Source organism: Prionailurus bengalensis, chromosome B3, assembly GCF_016509475.1.
Source record: "Prionailurus bengalensis isolate Pbe53 chromosome B3, Fcat_Pben_1.1_paternal_pri, whole genome shotgun sequence".
Classification (NCBI taxonomy): Eukaryota; Metazoa; Chordata; class Mammalia; order Carnivora; family Felidae; genus Prionailurus; species Prionailurus bengalensis.
The window spans coordinates 82,215,868-82,224,299 of NC_057355.1; the positions used below are offsets into that span (position 1 = coordinate 82,215,868).

Consider the following 8,432-nt stretch of genomic DNA (forward strand, 5'->3'; position numbering starts at 1 on the left):
CTGATTTATTGTAGATGTACATCCTTTTCCTGATATTTGATTGTGAAATTTTCCTGATTATTTTCTCCTTGTCTCTGGATTGCCTATTGAAAAAAAAAAGAGGTGGGAGCACCTGGATGGCTCAGTCGGGGTAAGCATCTGACTTTTGATTCTGGCTCAGGTCGTGATCTCAAGGTTGGCGAGACAGAGCCCTCCATGAGGCTGTGCACTGACAGCACAGAGCCTGCTTGGGATTCTCTCTCTCCCTCCCTCTCAGCCCCTCCCCAACTTGTGCATGAGCTTTCTCTCTCAAAAGCAAACAAACATTAAAAAAAAAAAACACAGGTGTCTTTTGATAAGCAGGTTTTCATTTTGATGAAGTCCATTTATCAATTTTTTAATAGTTGCTGCTTTATATGTCCTATCTCAGAAATCTTTAATCCCACAGTTGCAAAAATGTTTTCCTGTTTCCTTTTAGAAACTTCATCTCTAATTAATTTTTTTGCGTGCTTAAAAACAATAATTGAGTTTGACCTACGTTTTTAAGAGCTCTTAGAAATGCTAGAACTCTGTGTAAAATCAACTGGGATTCTTTAATGAAAACTATTTGACTGATTTTAGTTGATAAAACATGCATTCAAATAGTGAATTAGTATTTATTTTGTCCAATTATTTTTCAAGAACTACATTTTAACTTATCAATTTTTTTTATTAAAGACACAAACACTAAATTGTTATGAATCATTTGTTTTAATGGAGGACAACATGGGCACAGAAATCCTGTCTCAGGTCATTGTATTATTTTTTTAAAGTCATGGGTTTTTTCTTCTGTTTTTGTTTTCTGACTATAACAATTGTATTACTTTTTATTTCATTAGTAAGTTTCAGTAGTCTAACAGAGGTACCCCAGAAGCATTTTGGAAGATAGAAGTGATCTGGTTTGAGATTGACTGTTTTTCTTTCATAATCTAGAAACAGTATATCTAGAACTATCTGAAGTTTTTCATTTTCTCATGTTCTGTGTATGGATTGCCCAAGAATTTCAACACAGTTCATAAAGATTTTCTTGGTTAAAGCTATATAAAAATACCTCTAATGTTAAATCATATTACAAAATAATAGAAGCAGCATGGATGTGGATTCTGAGGATCCTGAGTTTGAATGCTGTCTCTCCCCAACCCATTTTTATTACCCATATGAATTTAGGCAGGGTACACAATTCCTTTGAGCTTTGTTTTCCTCATTATAGAATGGGATAATTCCTACCTCTCGGGATAATTCCTACCTCTCAGAATAATTGCAAATATTAAATGCAATCTTGTCTGTAAAGTGCCTGTCAAGTAGTTGGTGCTCAATAAATATACCCCTCTCCTACCTTTTCTGTTTCTAATTCTTTTTTTTAATTTTATTTTAACTTCATTTTAGTTAATATACAGTGTTATATTAATTTCAAGTGTATTCAGCAATTCCATATATTACCCAGTGCTCATTGAGATAAGTGTACTCTTAATCCCCTTCACCTATTTCATCCATTCCTCCACCCACCTCTCCTCTGACAACCACCAGTTTGTTCTTTATTGCTAAGGGTATGCTTTTTAGTTTGTCTCTCTTTTTTTCTTTGCTTGTTTGTTTTGTTTCTTAAATTCCACATATGAGTGAAATCATATGGTGTTTATTTTTCTCTGATTGACTCATTTCACCTAGCATTATAGTCTCTAGCTCTACTCATGTTGTTGCAAATGGCAAGATTTCATTCTTTTTTATGACCGAATAATATTCCAGTGTGTGTGTGCATGTGTGTGTGTATTTATATATCTCTCACATCTTTATACATTCATGTATTGATGGACACTTGGGCTGATTCCATAATCTGGCTATTTATTGTAAATTATGCTACAATAAACATAGGAGTGCATGTATCATTTGAATTAATGTTTTGTTTTGTTTGTTTGTTTTTGGGTAAATACCCAGTACTGCGATTGCAGGATCAACGTTTATTTTATTTTTGGGACAGAGAGAGACAGAGCATGAACGGGGGAGAGGCAGAGAGAGAGAGGGAGACACAGAATCGGAAACAGGCTCCAGGCTCTGAGCCATCAGCCCAGAGCCTGATGCAGGGCTCGAACTCACGGACCGCGAGATCGTGACCTGGCTGAAGTCGGACCCTTAACTGACTGCACCACCCAGGCGCCCCTGTGATTGCAGGATCATTGGGTAGTTCTATTTTTAATTTTTTGAGGAACCTCCATACTGTTTTCTAGAGTGGCTGGACCAATTTGCATGCCTATCAACAGAGCACAAGGGTTCCTTTTTCTCCATATCATCACCAACACTTGTTTCTTGTGTTTTTTATTTAAGCCATTCTGAGGGGTATGAGACTGTCTTTTTCCCATTGCATATTCTTATACTGTTTTGTTCACAACAGGTATGGGTTTTTCACCTAAAGCCTTTGTTATGTTGGGGTATGTTTCTTCTATACCGACTTTGTTGAGTGTTTTTATAATGAATCGATGTTGTACTTTGTCAAATGCTTATCCTGAATCTATTAAAATGATCATATAGCTTTTATCCTTTCTCTTATTGACATGATGTGTCATGTTGACTGATTTTAGAATATAGAAACTTCAAATTCTTGACTTACTCTTTCAAGGAAAGAACACATATAAAACTACACAAACTCCAGAAATTATACTTTTCTATATCAGCCTATAGTGTTTCCCAAATTGGTATTTAGAACCTCTTGGATTCTTCAGACAGATTCTTAGGGATCAAAGGATTTTCTACAGGAATTTTTTTTTGAGATGCTTGTCTCAAAATATTGAAATAAGCAGAGTATGACACATTGGAATAAGTTATATTCAGCTTATAACTAAAGCATTGCCATGAGATCCCAATGTGAATTTGCATTTCCATTTGCCATTTCATCATACTGAGCTGAGGGGCCATCAATGTGACAGTGTAGATAACTGGCTGCTGTTTGGTTGTTGTGTCCTACTAGTTAAATGACAGCAACGGCCATTGAACATTGAAGGCAATGTTTCTAGTTCCTAGTGATAATATTCATATAAATAGCATTTTAAATGACCAAGATTTTAGTTTCTTATGTTTTTAACAAATCAATACTTTGATTTCACATCACGAAAATGACATGCCACTGAGTAATGCACTATTTTGTAGAGGCTAATGGGAAATGAACAGAGGCAGACTAAATAATATAAATGATGTATTTGTACCAAGTGAAAGCCAAATGCTTTCAGGACATTCTATACAAATAAAGATTTAATGGTAATTTGAATATTCTAAATTGAAAACAGTGGAAGCAATAATAATAAAATCTGATTTATGATCAATTTTGAAATGGTGTAAATGAGATACTAATTGCCTCTGTGAAACTCTTCGTTCTCAAGCCTCATTCATAGCAAACATGGAGCCTGTTTGAAAAACCACAAGGCCTGTGATGCCTGCATTAGGCTTGTTTTGCTTTAGGAAACTGTCTGCCTTGTTTTGGGAGTGAGAGGGCATTTCTGATTATACAAATTCTCTGTTAATTCTTTACTATCTTGCCAGCAATTGTTGAAATATTTGCCAGAGTCCCAGGCATATATAAAATAAAACACTATGAGAAGCCTAGTTCTGTCTTTATCTTCAACAGTCTGACTATGAGCTCAGGGCTGAAACAAGCAAAACAAACAAAATATTTAAAAAATATTTCTAAGAATTTAAAAATAACTTCAGATATTATTTTCTTGTTTCAAATTTCAGCAAAATTTGATGATATATTTAGAGGTGATTTCAATTATATTATTATGCTAACTCCAAGTTGGAATAAATAACAGAGTTATCAAGTAATATATTGGCATTTAAGGATTTCTCACTAACAGAGTGTTAAGTATGAGGTCTGATTTTCTTGAACTATGCTATTTCATAGACTCTGAGTGCCCATGTACTGTCTATTGTGTCCTGATTTCATAGATGTTAAAATAAGAACAAAATGTCTGTTCCAGTATCTATATAATTTGGTAGTAAACAAAGGTTTAGTGTTTTTAGAACATATGTATGTTCTTGGTATTCTCTGCAACTGCACAGAAACAGACTAAGTAGAGAACCGAACCTGAGGCTACATCTTTCCACTATCAAACCCAACAGTGGTGATTTTGTTTCAGCCAAACATCATCTACTGCAATAAATTAATGTTGTTAATTTGACTTGTATTGAATTGTAGTTTTGTATTTAATATGTAAATCTGCTTTGGTTTTAGAGTTTATAACAGCTATATGAATAAGTGGTTTCTACCCTGTTTTATGTTTATACATATTTAAATGACAAAAAAAAATAGAAGTAATTTCAGCAATGCTAGCGGTCTAGAATTTTTTGCTTTAAAAGGGGTCAAACATAAATCACCTGTGAGAAATTCTGCTGTAGCTCGACAGCACATTGTGCAGGGGTGCCATGACATCTGATAATTTAAAACCATTATAAAGATTTTTTTCTCCCAAAAGATTTGATGTCTTGTAAAGCTTCAACTTTTTCGTTCTGTAAAAGTAAATATTTTTTTCTTTTTTTAGAATATAAAGGGTTTAAACGTGGTCATCCAGGAGTGTAGCCTGACTGAAGAGCTTACAACCAGTATAGACCTCAAGTTCATGACTCTGGAACCATCCTTCCAAATATAGACTCCTCTAACCATGTATCTCTTAAATTGGCTGTAAGGTTTCTAAAGAGAGCGAGAACATGAAAGGGTTTTGATATATTTCTTCAAATCATATAATTGAACATCAATCTACTATTTTTTTAATAGCTTTGAAATCAGAAATGGCTTATTGGAAAGACAAGCCATTAGAAAAAATATATCAAAGCATATTTTATTTGTAATTGGGCAATTTAACTCAATAGGCATGTCGTTTTTGCCTATTTTTTTTGAGGGGGAGAAGAACATAGTGTTTTTATTACTTTTCAAAAGCTGTTAAAGAAAAGAATCATAATGGACAAAGGGAAAAATAGGTTTACCAATAATCTCTGTAGGCTTTCTGTTTTTTCTCTATTTTTTGTCTCAGCAATACCAGAAACTTTCATACGGTTTCACACTACTTTCTTTTTGTACATCATAAAATTGGGTACGAATTAAAAAACTTCTCAAAATTACTGATCTTTCTCAAGTCTTTACTTCAAAATATTATGTCATATTTTCAGAGGAAGGGTAGGACAACGATAGGCAAGAAAAAAGAAACAACGGGGCACCTGGGAGGCTCAATCGGTTGAGCGGCCAACTTCAGTTCAGGTCATGATCTCACGGTTTGTGAGTTCTAGCCCCACCTCTGGCTCTGTGCTGACAGCTCAGAGCCTGGAACCTGCTTCAGATTCTGTCTCCCTCTCTTTCTCTGCCCCTCCCCCACTCGCGCGCGCTCTCTTTCAAAAATAAATAATAAAATAAAATAAACACATTTAAAAAAGAAGCAAAACTCCACTTATTATATATAAATATGCCATATTCCTTATTAAGGATGCCATTTTAACACAATGCAGGCAAACCTCTGCCCTTCATTTTACTTCAATATATGGAGTACTGTAACCATTTGAGGCCCTCATTTCAAGACCTTTGGCCCTCATTTCACAAGGCCGTGACTTGAGCAGTATGGTTTTTGCAGTATGGTTTTTGCAGTAGTTCAAATCAAAATAGTTAACACTAACATTCCAGTATTCCCTGCAAAAAGCTCTGCTTCGATTGTTTGTCGTAACAGGGCTAGGGCTAAGGCTAAGGTGCGGTGAAGTATAAGGAAGTACAAGAATGATTCTCCAGTTCAATTCTAATAGTGTGATTCCTTGAATCCGCCTCTGAGGTCAAACAGGTGCGCTTAACCGCATTCTTCAGTGTTCCATCGGGTTGCTGGCTGCAAATGACCTAGGAGGAAGGCACCTGTGAAGGGCGTGGCCACCCATCCGGGCTCCTCCGCACCACCTTCCCGGTTCCCACTGGCGCCTGCGCAGAATGGACTGGGGCCAAGACACGTGCTGGTTCTCACAAGCCCCAGGACAAGCAGAGTGTGGTGCTCCGTGTTCCGAAGTGAGTGGTCAAATCGTTGGCGGTAATCTCCCCGAGGGCTGGACGCTGGGCTCATTTCAACAAACCCTTCTGGAAACTGGCACAAGGTCCCTGTGTCACGGGTGAAATACCGGTGACAAGTTACGTACTTTGCTGGGAGGACCCGTGCTCCACCCTGCACCAAGGTAGCCCAGCAAGTCAACCAATTCGCAGTCTCTCAGGGAAACCTCAGTCGCGCCAGCCCGGCCCACCCAACGCACCACGGCGGCCTCACGGCCGGCTCGCCCGGCCCTCGAGGCGCCGAACGCACAGGGGCTTTCTTAGTGCTCGCCCCTCCCGACATGCTCCGCGGGGCCAGAGCGACCGCCACAGGACCCACGGTCCAGGGCCTGGGTCCCACGAACGGCCCCCTTACCCAGGGTGCTCCGGGCGCGGCTCTCATTTGCATGCCCCACCCGGCAGGTAAACTCGACAGGTCAGTCGCGGCCTAGCCAGCATAGCACCAAACGTGAGAGCCTCACGAGTGGCTCCTGTCATCACATTTCCCCCAAACGTCCCGAGTTCGCCGGGAAGACGCGCACATCAGTCACCCTAACTAAGAGAGGTAGGAGGCTGCCGTGCCTTATATAACTGGTGGACGGAGGTCATAGCGTGCTCGCTTCGGCAGCACATATACTAAAATTGGAACGATACAGAGAAGATTAGCATGGCCCCTGCGCAAGGATGACACGCAAATTCGTGAAGCGTTCCATATTTTGCGCAGTTCCCCGGCGAACTATCGATATCCTTTTGAGGACCGGCACAAAAATGCGGGATGGGAGGGTAGCTTTGGAGGCCCGCTCGGAGTTTAAGGATTGCAGCTAGCAGCTACCAGCCCAGCACACCTTCGAGGTTCTGCCGTTCCACCGAACCCTGTGTGGTTGGAGGTGAGGCCACCTTGATGGCCCTCTGACATCATTCTGTGGGCGCCCACCACTTTACTATTATTGAATTACCTAGGTAATCCTGGTACTTGCATCCTAACGCTTGTTCTCGTTGGTTAAAGTCGGCTTTTGGTTTGGGTAATTAACTCTCCTCTTAATCAAAGTTCCCATCACAGAATCCGTCTGATTTAGACAAACCGGCGTTTCTGAATACTCCTTAGATGCCATTGATTTTTTAACAGGTATACAAAGCTGTCTCAGACAGATGTGTGAAAGCAGATCCCAGTGGTCTTGCTGCTTCTAGCCAGTTCTCTTGGTCCTGGAGATCTAGGTTCCACAGGCCGCAGCCAACATTGATCTAATCCGGTGTAACCACCCCTTGTAAAACAGTTAACAGTCCCTGCCTTAGTGCACCTCCTCGTGACAGGGGGTGTATGGACTCAGTTATAAAACGACTGAAGAATGTCACAACGTAGGCGCAAGAAATGTGCGCTGATGTTGCTTACTTCCTTTAGTAAGGATTCATTGATTTAGCAGCTTAATAATTTAGGAATGATTTGGTAAGGATTCATGGACCAATTTATGTGCTAGTGTTCTACTCCACCGGAGCCAATACTCTTGGGCCTTCTGGAATTTGTGTTGTTGAAGGAGACAAGACCATACATAAGCCAATTTCAGAATTTTTAGTTGTATAAAGAAATTCACATCTTGTTTCCGTGATATGTAGAAACGACATATTTGCACATAGATTTCCAGCTGTAACCCAGCCTCGTTTACAAGTCATAGACTGCTTTAAAGGAGTGTTTTTCTAGTGAAATGTCACAATTTTATCATTCAGTGCCGTACATTGTGTTCTGACATGACACCGTTTCCTCAGAGGTAATCGTCAGAGTAGAAGCTCGCCAGGGAACTGCGCAAAATATGGAACGCTTCACGAATTTGCGTGTCATCCTTGCGCAGGGGCCATGCTAATCTTCTCTGTATCGTTCCAATTTTAGTATATGTGCTGCCGAAGCGAGCACGCTATGACCTCCGTCCACCAGTTATATAAGGCACGGCAGCCTCCTACCTCTCTTAGTTAGGGTGACTGATGTGCGCGTCTTCCCGGCGAACTCGGGACGTTTGGGGGAAATGTGATGACAGGAGCCACTCGTGAGGCTCTCACGTTTGGTGCTATGCTGGCTAGGCCGCGACTGACCTGTCGAGTTTACCTGCCGGGTGGGGCATGCAAATGAGAGCCGCGCCCGGAGCACCCTGGGTAAGGGGGCCGTTCGTGGGACCCAGGCCCTGGACCGTGGGTCCTGTGGCGGTCGCTCTGGCCCCGCGGAGCATGTCGGGAGGGGCGAGCACTAAGAAAGCCCCTGTGCGTTCGGCGCCTCGAGGGTCGGGCGAGCGGCGGGCGAGCCGGCCCTGAGGCTGCTGTGGTGCGTTGGGTGGGCTGGCAGGGCTGTGCCGGCGTCACACTTTTAGAGCACATTTCCCATTTAAAC

General features: G+C 40.9%; 2 non-coding genes across 2 annotated transcripts; one reads left to right on the forward strand and one right to left on the reverse strand.

Annotated features, from left to right (window-relative positions):
• The first annotated feature begins 6,670 nt into the window (after positions 1-6,670).
• LOC122469672 lies at positions 6,671-6,777 on the forward strand. Its single transcript, XR_006293567.1, has one exon. It is a non-coding gene; the product is annotated as a U6 spliceosomal RNA (small nuclear RNA).
• Positions 6,778-7,857: 1,080 nt separating this feature from the next.
• On the reverse strand, positions 7,858-7,964 carry LOC122469673. Its single transcript, XR_006293568.1, has one exon. It is a non-coding gene; the product is annotated as a U6 spliceosomal RNA (small nuclear RNA).
• Positions 7,965-8,432: the final 468 nt, after the last annotated feature.